This window comes from Arvicanthis niloticus, chromosome 7, assembly GCF_011762505.2.
Source record: "Arvicanthis niloticus isolate mArvNil1 chromosome 7, mArvNil1.pat.X, whole genome shotgun sequence".
NCBI classification, from domain to species: Eukaryota; Metazoa; Chordata; class Mammalia; order Rodentia; family Muridae; genus Arvicanthis; species Arvicanthis niloticus.
In genome coordinates, this window is record NC_047664.1 from 73,232,174 (window position 1) to 73,246,306 (window position 14,133).

The 14,133-nt window shown below is 42.4% G+C and overlaps 1 protein-coding gene and 1 pseudogene across 3 annotated transcripts in view; one reads left to right on the forward strand and one right to left on the reverse strand.

Annotated features, from left to right (window-relative positions):
* Nucleotides 1–14,133, reverse strand: part of Corin (corin, serine peptidase) — a 192,418-nt gene that overhangs the window by 94,413 nt on the left and 83,872 nt on the right. The window lies entirely within an intron of this gene.
* Nucleotides 8,422–8,931, forward strand: LOC117712706 (synaptonemal complex central element protein 2 pseudogene; annotated as a pseudogene).

The window sequence follows — 14,133 nt, forward strand, 5'->3', positions numbered from 1 at the left end:
CCCGCCACTCAATTTTGAATCATTATCTTGCTGTAAACTTAACTGGATCCTGAATTTCCCTCCAGCCCAATTTTCTCTCATGAAATTACAGAGAGTAAGAACTCACTCTGCTGCTAAGTGCCTGTGAGCTGAAGCCACACACCTTGATGTGAATTTCAGGGCACAGTCCTTATGAACTGTGCACATGCGCAAATGGGAACAAGTATGGAAACAATTGGCCACAGTTCTCATGTCCAACGCAGAGAGGGCAAACTGTGAATCGGGATGAGAAACTGACCCACTTCTCCTGGAGTCTGATTGCCTCTCATGGCCTCGCTTACTCTTAGGTCTTTCCTGAAACATAAGAGTGTTACGGTTTGAATCTTCCAATCAGTAATGCCTGTGGTTGGTCAGCGTGACAGAGTTGAATCTGTCGCACCAAACTTGAATTTTCCCACAACTGAAGAGGCACCTCTGACTTTTCAGAGACTATTTTAGCTGCATTAGGGCCCTTTGCATTTTACTGGGAGCCTTTTTTTATCGACAGTAGACTTCTAAGCCATTTGTTGGCACCTTTTGCTAATTGAACACAGTCATGAGGTGTAGGATTTGCTGCCCACCAACTGAAGGAGAGGGACTCTATGTAGTGGTTTATATCTCTTAATATACATGGATAAATATGCTGATAACTACAGAGACTGGGCTGCCAAACTCATTTCACTGCAAATCTTAACACACGGTTGGATAAACTTTTAATCTGGACCACTTTTGGTCCATGTTGCTTGGCTTTAGAAAGAAGCTGGCAATCGGGGAGCATTTGATGTTACCCTCTGAGTAGTGACAATGGTATTACTACTATGGCACTGTGACCTCTCAAACACTTTCAATGTCTAGAATCCTCGCTTCATTGAATGTAAGATGGTCTGTCTTCGGTTGGGGTGACTAGACCAGAAATAAATGCATGAGTGTGGGGTCACTGTTGCCAGGAGACAGCACGCTGCAAGGGGAAGCCGGAACTGAGATTAGTGCTATAGCCTTAAGTTTCATTCATACCTAACAGAAATAGAAAAACCACGATACAGGCAATGGGAAGGCCATGGTTTGCGACTTAGCTCCTTTATCAGCTCCGATGGACCAGGCTAAAAATCAAAACTGTATCACTCATGCTAAATGCCACATAAACAAACTGAATCTTCAGAGAAGATAGGTTCCTTCCCCCAAAACAGACCAGTAATTTTGTTCTGGTGTTCTGTAGACGAGATACTGTCCACCTGAAAAAGCATCCTAATGAAGTCCCCTCTACTCCAAGCCTTAGAGAAAAGGTGACCTGACGACAGCTAGTTTCCCTCCTATGGCTGACTCCTTTGCTCAGCTTATAAAACTTCTGCATCTGCTACTTCCTGATGGGAGCTCTCTTTCTGTTTTGTGGGATGGAGGCTGCCCTAATTGATAAGTTACAAATAAAAGCAAATTAGATCTATCACTAAATTTGTTATAAGTCTGGTTTTTGGCAGAGTAAATGCATTTCCTTAAGCTATGTTCTGAGGGAAAAAAAGGTGAAAATAATTCTCTTTCACTTAGCTCTTAATAATACTGTAATTTGTTCAGATAAACAAAGCTATTAAATCATATGAAATAGTTTTGTTTTTCCTCCAGAACAACAGTCCACTATTTGTTTTATTGCCGTGTTCCAACGTTAACTCTCTGGCTGTTGAGTTTCACAGTTAAGCAAGACATTTTGCAGTCTTCAGACTATATCCTTTAAAATCTGCAAAAATCCTCTGTTCAAAAGTTACACTTAGCAGGGAGTCTTTAGAAATGTCAAATGGAGAAAATTGGAAACAGCTTAACAACGCAAAAGAATAATATTTCACAAAATCCTATGAAGGAAAAACTCAGATCCCAGGGGGCCACATGCTGCGTTAGGCAATTTGAGAAAATATTAACCCTTTAGGAAACTCTGTACCCTAGTCTGTGGACAGGAGCATTCCCCAAGACTGTGGAGTGGTCGGTGTTCATCTGAAACATGCTGGGCTTCCCACTTGAGTTGGCTCTAAGGGCAGGTGCTTAGGCTCACTGGGAGTATGGAACCCGACCATATCCAGTCTCCAGTCAAATCAACTTGCATTGCTCTGCTTCACAAAAAATAGCATAAATATGCTATAAACAGCAGATGAATAAATGGTCAGCACACTCATGTCTGCATCTGCATCTAACGTCCAGAAAAAGAGACTTTTTGAAATAAAAATATTCTGGGGCCCTTTTATTTTTGCCACAGCTGTTCTATACTGGGCAGAGCTAAACATTCATGTTGCCTTAATGTAGAAGCCATCCATCCAAGCGACTTATTTTCAGTGCACATTCTCCTCCTAGATTAAGTCAGACACCACTGACATCTTGTACAAGATGAATGAAACCAAACATCGAAATTTCCACCTACCAGGCTGACGTCAGCAGTTCTAAAGCAAATGACTGTATTTTTTCCTTTGCCCTGTTTTGCGATTCACAAACAAGCAATCAAGACAAGAAAGATGAGAATATTTCCATGAAGAAGCAAAGAGAAGCTGTCATTCATCTGCAATCTTACCTGATCACTTACACAAATAATGAGTGCTATTCTATTTATACACATGGCATATTTTATGAGGATTTATATTTCAGTAACCTATCTTCGCAATTACTCAGAACTTTTCTGTTCTTGACGTTTTCCAGGTATATTAATGTAAAAATTTGCATTCTTCATCACATATGCATCTGCCTGCAAATACAGATCATCATTTTAAAAGGATGGCCAGAACAATACTACGCCAGTTGTCACCTTCTGACTGTGAAATACATTTCCGTTAAGCAAGCGCTTTTCTTGCGTATACAGTCAGAGATAGTTGAATGTGTGTGATGTGTGTGTGTGAGTGGCACCCACAGATTATGCCGCCCTGTGTGGAGGTCAAAGGACAACCTCAGGCGTCAGTCCCTGTCTTCTGCCTTGTTTGAGACAGCCTGTTGCCATTGCGTATGTTAGACTAACTAGACAACAAGCTTCCCAAGACTCTTCTGTCTCTTCCTCCAGTTTCTCTCCAGGAGCACTGGGGGCCACATGTCGGAAGCTATCATCAAGGTGATGTCCTCAATATTTTTTTTCTTTTGTCACCTGTTCTTACAATGCCCCTTTCCAACTGAGCAAAGGAAAGACACACCCCTTATTCATTCCCAACCTGACACTGCCCATTATCCTGGGATTAACAACATCCAGGACCCTAAGCACAAAAACAACCAAACTAGCTCCCACTTAGCTTGCTTTCCTTCTCATCCCCAAGTGTTGTCAGGGATAAGTTCTGTTGTTCATGCAGAAACACAGACAGACAGAGGGAGCAACAAAACTCCTGTCAAGCCTGCCAGTCTGTCTGTCCAAGTATATATACATTAAAATTAGAAGTGAAAAGTGAGGTTTCTAAGATGCCAGTTATAGCTAAGGTTGAGTAAGAGTGTTCTGCTTTGCCTCACCCTCTGATTATAATTAAAAATCAAGGCTGCAATAGACAAAGAGACAATCCTCTATGCCTGGGAGTGAAAGAAGAGCAGAAAGGGCACGGAGTGATGGTGAGTGTCCTGGTTTTCCATCTATATCTCCCCAAATATAGTGGGAGTGGGATAAATGTGGCTGTGGGCAGCAGGTGGGACCAAGTGACATATGCCATCTATATAAATACACCTATAAATAAAGCATGCTTGGAGGAGCCAGCGGAAGGGCTCCAGCAAAGCAGACAGGATGGGGACCCTTGACACAGCTTTTGGCCCTGGAGTTTCTCTGGAAAAGAGCTGCAGTTCCCCCGAAGCTGCGTGTGTAAAGAACAGTAGCAACAGCCAAGCTTGCTATTGGCCCTGGTCAGGCTGGAGGGTCCACAGGAGTCAGAGAAATACAGCAAAAATCACAGAAAAAGAAGTGATTCAAGAGCAATTTTCTTTATTTTCTTTTATCTTAATTAAATATATATCCCTGAGCCCTCCCCCCCCTCATGTTCTACCCTCCCCCAGATACAGTTTCGTGTTTCTGGAGGAGCAGTAGTTGCTAAAGCACTAGCTTAGTTAGCCTCCAGGCCTGTGTGCTGGACCTGATTTGTAGAGAAGCAAAGATGTAAAAAGTAACCAACAGTGCGGTCCACAGCCAGGCACCAGTCTACTTCCTGGAAAAGTCCTGCCATGGAATTAAAAGTCCACAGGGGTCAACGGGGCATGGGAGCAGAATCTAACCAAGCCAAGTGACACTGAATTAATAAAGCAAGCACATAGACAAAAGGCAATGAGATTTTATAGTCACACAACACCATCAAACTTCATGTGTAATTTTAGTATAACATACAAAGAAGCAGAAGCAGGCCATTCCCAATAACTTTGTGAATATATTCAACAGACTTCACATCTGAGGTGACCTAGATAATTGAAATTATTTGATAAATTTAAAGCATCTATTATAACCGTGTTCAGTCTAATGAGAGGTATAAATTTAGACTAAGCTTCTCGGCAAAATTTGCATAGGATAAACACAAAGAAAATCACTCCTAGACACACAACAACTAGACAAGCAGCAATTTTCAGGGAGCACAAGGTAAAGCAATACAAAAGTCATTCCTACAATTCTCACATTAACATACTAAAAACTGCCTGATCGTTGCACTCTGATAGAATTCAGGACAGCAGTGCTCAGAGCTTGAATCTTCACTGTGTGGGTGTGAGGAAGGCGCTGTACTTGGGTCAGACAGGAGGATCCTGGGGGATCTGACTAGCCGGGATAGCTATAGCTATAGTGCTCTCTCTCTCTCTCTCTCTCTCTCTCTCTCTCTCTCTCTCTCTCCCTCACACACACACATACACACATCACACAACATGCATAGAAACATGGACATCACACACATATATACACACATGTCACATGCATTTTTCATAACTACAAGCAACAATTTTCATAACTACAAGAACCCCCACGGGGGAATACTAAACACCCTTCAACAAGTGAATGAATAAATGAACTGAGATCCAGCCACACAGTGGACCATCAGTAAGCATCATAAAAGAATAAATCATTGACACATAGGGTAGCATAGTTGAATGCTGAAGTAACCACGCTAAGTGAAAGAAGATCGCTTCAGGGCAGCCTATGGTGTGAGTCCGTATTTATGTAACGTAATAGAAGAGCAAAAGCACAGGGCCTGGTGGGGTGATTCCCAGGGTTTGTCAGGAATGCAAGGGGAAGGGAGTAGAGATCAAAGATAGCGAGACAAATCTTGACAGAACTGTTTTATAACTAACTGCTATCTAATTTTGTTAGTGGTTAGAAAAATACATGGAATGTTGAAACCTACGGAACTGTTCACAAAATGGTGTATCATATTATATGCGAATTTAAAAATAAAAACTTAGGTTAACCCATCGCTGTCAATGCATGGTGCCGATGCATCAGCTCGCTATGTACATGTGAGCGCAGGTATCTTTGTGTGGGAATATACACATGGTTTAAGTTTCTGTGTATGGATGGGCACATGTGAGTGTAGGTATCTGTGTGGGGATACACACACGGTATAGGTATCTATGTATGGATGAGCACACGTGAGTTCAGGCATCTGTGTAGGGATGTATACATGTGGTGTAGGTGTGTGTGGATGAGTGCACGTGAGTACAGGCATCTGTGGGGGCCAGGGGTCTTAGACATCCTGGAGGTGGAGCTACAGACAGTTGTGAGCTGCTCAGCATGGATGCTGGAAACTGAACTCAGGTCTCTGGAAGAGCAGTGAGTGCTCTTAGCCTCAGAGCCACCCCCTCCAAACCCACAAACCTGTTCTTTAAAAGCAAAAACCCACAAAACAAGACAAATATCAAAATATTAATTCCCGATTAAGCTCACATTTAAGCATGATGACTATTTATGGATATTTACATATACTCGAATCAAAATTAGTGTGATAAGTTAATCAAAAGGAAACTATGGTTACTTAGTCTCATAACAGAGAGAACTATTGTTAAAGCAATAATTTCTATTTTCTTACATGGTGTTGGTTTAGAGATTATTAATTCTAAGTATTAACTAGATATTGAGCCAAAATGAAATTCTATGAGAGAGGAGAAATAGAAATTAATTTAGACAAAAAGCAATAGATCACTGTAGCCCAGCTCCAAGGTCTGCTTGTGCTTAGTGAACCTGTCCTCACCAAACAGAGACAAGAATCTGTCCTCCCCGATGCACAGACAGGAAGCTGTCCTTCCTTGTGAAATAGAAAGAAGGAGAGTGTTTCCGCCTGGTGGTATAGGATGTGTCAGATAGGAGCAAGTTGACCACCAGAGGGGATATGATAGTGAGACATCGATTTTAAAATTAAAATCAATGATGGTTCGAGTATATATAAATAGCAATATGCTTGATGAAGAGTTCTAGTTGGACTGTCCACCAAAATGGGCTTAGCATTGCACTGTGTTTCTAGCGAGAGTTCTCACCCTGTCACTGAATGTTCTCACATTTTATTGGAATCTGAATCACAAATAAGACTTCTGATTTGGAGAGAAACACTGAGCCAGGAGTAACTAGATGTCCTTGGTATCCAGACGCTAAGCACAACAGTAAGGACCACTGGGATCAATCTATGGTCTTGACTTCCTGATTTCAGTGTCTTGCCCAGAGGGTGGCAACCAGGGATGAGTGAGGAGAGCAATCCCCCCATTTTGTTTCAGAAAGCACTGTACTATGTCAAGCAAAGCAGTGCTTGGCAGGGAATAGAAACTTAATCACAAACAATCTATACACAAGAGTGACCGAGCCCAGAGGGAACAGGCAGCCCCCAGGCTCAACAGGAAAGAGTTTTTATTGGCCACGCCTTTTATGGCTGGGTATGTGCACAGCAAAGGCAGAATGAGACTGTGGTTCTCATAGAACCATCCAACGTGTGCAGGTTCACTGCACCATGGATCAAAGCGATGTCAGAGATGAGATGGTTTCAGAGAAAATACGTTTCAATAAAGAGCAAGATCAAATTCTAATCCCAGAGAAGTTGATCCAGAAGTTTCTCTCTTTTGCTGCTGTTGTTTGTTTGGTTTGGTTTAGTTTGGCTAGGTTTGGTTTTCTTGAGACAGGACATCCTATGTAAATAAAGCTGGCTGTACACTCCTGCATGACTCTCCTGAGTGCTGGGATTTTAAGCACGCATGGCTGGCTTGGAAGTTCTTCAGAAGAATTGACCCATGGATGAAATAACAAGACCTGCTGTTACTTGAATAGTATTTCTCCCACATTTCCTTCATCTAGAATACCCTATGTTACAGCCTTACAGAAAGATACTGGCACGTACAGAGAAATATATGTAAATGTAGATTACATACACACACACACACACACACACACACACACACACACACATATGGAACAGACTAGCTGAAGCCTAGAATGCAAAAAATTAAAGTCTCGAGTAAGAAGACAGAGAAGTGACAGGATCTGAGGAGGAAGAGCAGGATGTCTGCAGTGCAGGCCCACAGAAGATGGTTCAAACTGAGTTCTATGTGACTGTCATTTCTCAGATTGTGTCATACAGCACGCAGTCTGATGGGGGACTCTTGTGTTTATCTGGTCTGATGGTCTTAATGTTGAATGAGATAGGTAGAGTTTAGAATTTTTTTCAGAAGAGGAATGTGAACATTTCACAGATGTCCTTTTTGCTGCTGTGTGAAGAATCTGAGTAGATCAGGCTGGCCTTAAACTCTTTCCACGAGCCTCCTTAGTGCCTGGATTTTAAGGTATAGGTGAGGAAGAGAAGCAATACAGGTAATGGTGGTTCTTGTTACTTTAGTCATGAATCAATTCTTACAAAGGACTTTAAAGCCGGCTGAAGTGGTGCATGCTTACAATCAATCAAGGCCAGCCTGATTCTATTCCGACTCTTATCTGAACTCCAGGAGCACAGTAAGGCAGTAAGGAAGCCAATAAAGGACAAAAAGGGTAGCTCAGCATGAACCAGGATGACGTGGCTCAGGCGGTGGTTGTGGAGATACCGATCGGTCACTGGTTGGTTCACACATGTATTTTTGACAAACAAATCCCATAAACTTTACTGAAGTTAGTGTGGGATAAAAGGAGATTCAAGAATAAACCAAGTTTGGGTCTGGAATGACAAGACTAAAGTTATTACTTACTCAGATGGGAAAATAGTGAATGAGAGAAGAGACAATCGGGCAACCAGGCTGTCGTCTAGTACATATCTTACAACTTGAAATTCAAATTGGAAGAAAACAAAGGGAGCATTTGTGAGTCTGTGTCATGAGTCTGTGTGTCTGTGAGTGTGTGTGTGTGTATACCTGTGGTAGAAAGAGAATGTGTATATGTATGTGTGTGTGTGTGACAAAGAGAAAGTGTTCATGCACACATGCATGCCTAGGAAAACACATATAGAGGTGGGAAAAGACAGAATGGAGCACCAGGGAGTGGACATGCCTCCCATGGAGTTAAAGGGCCGTGGACCTCTGGCAATTGTGGAGAGCAGAGAGAATGAGAACCATGAGGAGACAACTAGCTCAGTGGCCTCCAATGCCAACCGCCAGCTGCCGGGACTGGTATCTGGAATCCTGCATTGAAATCCTGAAGAGGAAAGCCCAGGAACTGACTGATAACATCAGTGAACACGGGCAGAAGGACCATGCACTTATGACCAACTTCAGGGGCAGCTTCAAGATGAAGGTCTCGGATCTGACAGTGAAGTTACAGGAGAGGATATACCAGTTGTACAGCCACCACAACAAAATCTTCAGGAAAGACTATAAGAATTTACCCAGAAAATAGCAAGGATCAGCCATCTGGAAACAGAGCTCAAACAAGTCTGCCAAGCTGTTGAAATTGTGTACAAGGACCTATGTGTCCAGTCTGAGGTTCCCACTTCCAAAGAACAGAACTACAAAATGGCGAATGCTGACTTCTGCTAAGAGGCTTCTGTCTTAACTCCTCACCAGGAGAAGGCACAGAGGCTACTGTTTGAGCCATGCTGATATTGTTTTTACAGTTCTGCAACCCAAAACAAAAGTCACCAATGATCTTTGTGCTAATTACTGACGTGTGACGAGGTTGGACCCAGGCATAGGCCTCACCTTAGCAAATTCTCCCAAACCACATCTACAGTTGATTAAATGTTTTGATTTAGAAAAGAAAAGGGGGGGGACACATATATGCACAAAAGTCTAGAATTTAGAAGAAAGATGTAGAAGAGACCCATCTTTGAACTTGGGAAACTTTGAACTTTGAGCAGCATTTAAAGCCATGAGCCTGAACTCAGTAACCAGAAGGAAATGGGTCTAAGGACTAAGCCTGCTTCCCACTGTTGAGAGGTGAGAGAAATGAAGAGAAAACAACAGAGGGAAACTAAGCAGCTAGTGAAGGAGGGAGCCTTCTCTTCCAGTCAAGAGCAGAGTTTATAACTGAGAAGAATGCAAGTCAAGAGTAAAGGAATGGACTGCGGTGAGGAAGCCTTGTAGACAATTACAGGGAGACTCCTTTTGGAAGAAAATGTGGAAAATATGGTTCTAAACTTGGGGTAATGAGGTAAAATAGGCTTTCATTGTAAGTACTTATGTATCTGTAAGCACGTATGAGAATTCCCAGGATAAACATAGAAGCCTTGAGAAAAGAAGGTTGAAAAATGAAATCCTACGAAATACAGACAAGTACGGTATCAGTAGAGGCAAAGGAAGGCGTCTAGCACCCAGCCAGAGGGCTGCGAAGTGAATCACATCAGGAAAGTGTTCTAGAATCCAATGGCAGACAGAATGCTACAGCCAGAGGAGAAAAATCAGGGGCAGAGGCCTCCCACACAGGATGAAGTCGCACTTCCTACTTCCGTTTTCAGGGTCTTCTGTCTCGTCTGAGAGGTAGTTCTTGAGGGCTGTTTCAAAACTCCCCAGTTTCACAGACTGTAAAAAAGAAGTGCCCAACTCACACCCAGACTGGTGGGCTGTGTACTATTGAATACTTTCAAAACAGTGCCAGTTGCCTGGTCCAATAACTGGCGCAATTATTTACTTCTTTTCTGTCCTGTTTTGTCTCATGTTTAGTAGGCAAAGACTCTACCACCAAGCCACATCCAAGTCCAATAAGCTACTCCTTTGGCCGTCTCTCTTTCACTGAATAAAATCAGACCCTCATCGACCAGCTCTGACCCATGTCTCCCTCAAATATCCATCTGAAGCCAACTTCTCATATAAGGTCTGAGTCTATGCTTAAATATTTATCACTTCACTGGCCTGTGACGTCATGAGAAATAGGCATGTTTTCATTCCTTCCCCAACTGTAATAAAGTCCACGGCACAAAAAGAGTCTACGAACTGAAACGTTTTTACCCGCAAAATGCATCATGGCTTCCAAGGCTATCTGAAATACATCACCTCTGGTGGTAAAGTGGTCCTACATTCAAGTCTTATTTTTTGTGTCATGAAGTTGGAGAGACAGATGTTCAAATGGACTTGACCTTCTCAGAGTCCCAACAGTTAGGAGGCAAAATCATCTAGGCTCACATGTAAGTTATTGATGCTAAGTCGAGGCGCTTGTAAGGTAGCATCTCTGTCTAGAAAGGGTGGTTAGGTCATTTAAAACTTTAAGCAGTATAAAGTTATAGATGTAAGAAAATTCGAGGTTCTGGGAAAAACATCATTTTATCTAAAGCTGCCATCGTAATGAAAGGCGCCTGGTTAGCTTTTAATAGTTTCACAGCACTGCCTATAATCACTATCCAAACAATGATTCTAAGAATCTCAAAGAAAGAGTATGGCATAATCTCTCCGAAATGAACCTGTGATTCAATAGAAATCGAGAGTGGGTGTTTTACCAAGGTCCAGCAACTCCCTAATTGTAATTAGGGAGTCCGATACTATGAAGCGGTTGCTATCAGCAACGAGAGCAGGACAAAGCAAACACAATACTAGGAAAAGGAGGAGGGGGGTGGAAGAGCAAATAGCCGGAGCTCTTTCATGGCAGGGGATCTCTTCAGACTCACAGAAATACCATTTAAAATCTTCTTTCCATGTATGATTACAAGCAAGGTAAAGCAAAGGATTAGTTAGAGCACTTGGGATGATTGATGGGCCTTGAACTTGAGCCCCCTGAGTTCTCACAACCCGGCTATGGAAACACGCACAAATGTTTATTTTTAGACCTCTCAAGAACAGTTCCCACAGCGTTATCACTTCAGCATGTTATTTACTTTGCAAGGCCCGGCAACAGAGAGGATAAGACAACTGTGAGCCGTGTAGGAGAACAAATTGTCCCAGGAATTATGACTGATTTAAGGGCAGCTAAGAGGAGATGAATTGACTTCCCAGAACCATGTGTTGGGAGAGGCAATTTTTACAGGTTGTAGGCTTTGGCTCAACATAGTCTGGAGAGACATTTGAGAGTTCTTGTGAGAACGGGGTGTAGTGGAAGGTAGCGTTCAAGGATTACTAATTGACTCCAGGGATGGTGTGATGTCCTATTTGGGGGAAGTTGGAGCAGGAGGTTTGGGGGTAGAGGGGTGGGATTTAAAATAACCCTGGAATGATCTCTCTCATCTTCAATTTCTTAATTTATAAAATGAAGATGAAATACCTCGGGGACTTACTTGAGGAGAAAGGGGCTGACAGCTGCGAAAGCGCCCTGGCATAAAGAATGAGGCTCCAAACTTAAGGGGAAAATACTGTTTCCATGGGCCAGTTATTTCACAAGCGAGGAGGCAAGACAAAAGCAGGAGTCAGCTTTCACTCATATGTATTTCCAAGGCTAAGCAGGAGCCTAACGTGAGCCACAGTGTCTGCTGCCTACACAAGAACACCCGTTGCCTTCCGCTTTGTCAAGAAGGACCCCTTCCCAGCAAAGTAGTCGTTCCTCACCCATGGAACTGGCTGCATGCTACTCTCCTGTCATTTATCCGATGCCTCTGTAATTTCTGCATACCGCATTTACACGTGTTATTGGTGTTCCTCTCTTTTTTTTCACATGTATTTGTTGTAGTCTGTGCTCGATATCTCTTAAAAGTCAAGAAATATGATTTGGTGATGGTAGATGGTAGTGGAGATGGTGGTGGTGGAGGTAATGGTGGTTGCGGTGGTGGTGGAAGTGGTGGTAGTAGTGCAGATGGTGGTGGAGGTGGTAGTGCAGATGGTGATTGTTGTGGTGATGGTGGTGGTGGTAGTGGTGGTAGTAGTGCAGATGGTGGTGGTGATGGTGGTGGTGGTGGTGGTGGTGGTGGTGGTGGTGGTGGTGGTGATGGTGGTGGTGGTGGTTGTGCTGATAGTGATGGTGGTGGTGATAGTCATGATGATGACTGTGATTGTGAGAATGATGAAATTTGAGAATGAACTTTTTAAAACATAAACCTCTGTCAGGGTTTCTTAAATTCAGTATCACTGACATTTTGGACCACATAACATTTTAAAATGTTTATTAAGTTAATAAAGTTAAGTGCAGCATTGCTGGGCTGGAGAGGTGGCTCAGTGGTTAGCAGTACTGCCTGCTCTTCCAGAGAACTTGGTTCCATTCTCAGCACCCACATGGCAGCTCACAACTGTCTGTAACGCCAGTTCCCGGGGGTCTGACATCCTCACACAGACATACATGCAGGCAGAGCACCAATGCACATAAAATAAATACATCATTTTTAAAAGAAGCACATTGCATGGACATAAATTACTACTCTGCTCCCTGATTATACATTTCAGAGACTCTAGGGTGATATTCAGAATACAGCAGGTACTTAGTTTACTCAATGTAAAAATAAACATGAGAGAAAGACTGCATTGAGTAACCTGTAAAGTGGTCTTATATGACTGTACTCTACAATAAATGCTTTCCTACTTGATATGCAATATATTATTAGCACATAAACCCTTTTCAGTAGGTATATAGGTGTGCTAGACATCATATTTTTATACACACACGAAGATCATAGGCATCAGGAGTTTTCCCTAGGGCATAAGAATTATAAATACATCTGAGATGAGCCTGCTGTTCCATCAAGAATGAGGCAAAAGATATTCTTAAATCTAGGAAAGTATTTTACCAAACAGATTATATTTCAGAAAAAAAGTTTAGAAAAGAGTTACATTAAAAAAAACTGCAACTAAAAACCTACAAAGACTCTGGGACTCTGATTACTTAAGAAATTACCACTCTAGTGAACACATGGTTCTAATTATAAATGTTTCACCATTTTGCCAAAGCCATCAATCTTTTCACAGATTAGAAGTTCTACAGTACTTCCTGATGGCATTGCACTGATATTCCCAGTGACATCTCAGGGTGACTTAATGAAGAACAGATACTGAGGTGTGTGTGTGTGTGTGTGTGTGTGTGAGAGAGAGAGAGAGAGAGAGAGAGAGAGAGAGAGAGAGAGAGAGAGAGAGAGATTTTGACTTTCAAAACCTGCTACTCTTTGACCAATAGTATGGATTCCAATGATCAGAACACAGAGGGAGTCTGACTTGGAGAGTCTCCGTATGTATTCTTAAATCCCATGTAAATTGTGATATTTTCAAAATAACCACTAATAAACACACTAAGTGTTTTTATCCAACCAACCAGGAATAAATGTAGGTAAAACAAGGAAGTCTTGAGGATCCTTCTAGATCTATCTGTTCACCTTTCCATCAGAATGTGTGTGTGTGTGTGTGTGTGTGTGTGTGTGTGTGTGTGTGTGTGTGTTGCAGGGGTGGAATCAAGAATTAACAGTATATCCGTACTAAAACAATGGGTTCATTCAGTGAAATGAGATAGATTTGTACTTCTGGCCACAGCATCTCCATCAAAAACAAACAGAAAAGGCAGATAAAATTTGAGAAACTTCTGTTTAAAAGTAGCTGCGAGCTGAGGAGATAATTAGGTCATGAGCAGCCAAGATGGCAGACAGAAGCGACTACAGAGCAAAGACCCACGTTCTGAGTGGAGGCCGGGATGCTGAAGGAACGCAGGGAGAGGTGCGTGGGAGAGTTTGAAGAGTGGAAAGGGAAAGGGGAGATGTAGTTAAAAATACAGTCTCAAAAATGAACAAGAAAAAAATCCCCATTATGGACACTCTTCCCCTCATAGGATACTCCAGTGCTAGAGAGTCTGGATATGGGGCCACAGCGTCCCAGAAGATGTCTGAGTTTCCCAACCCCATAGGA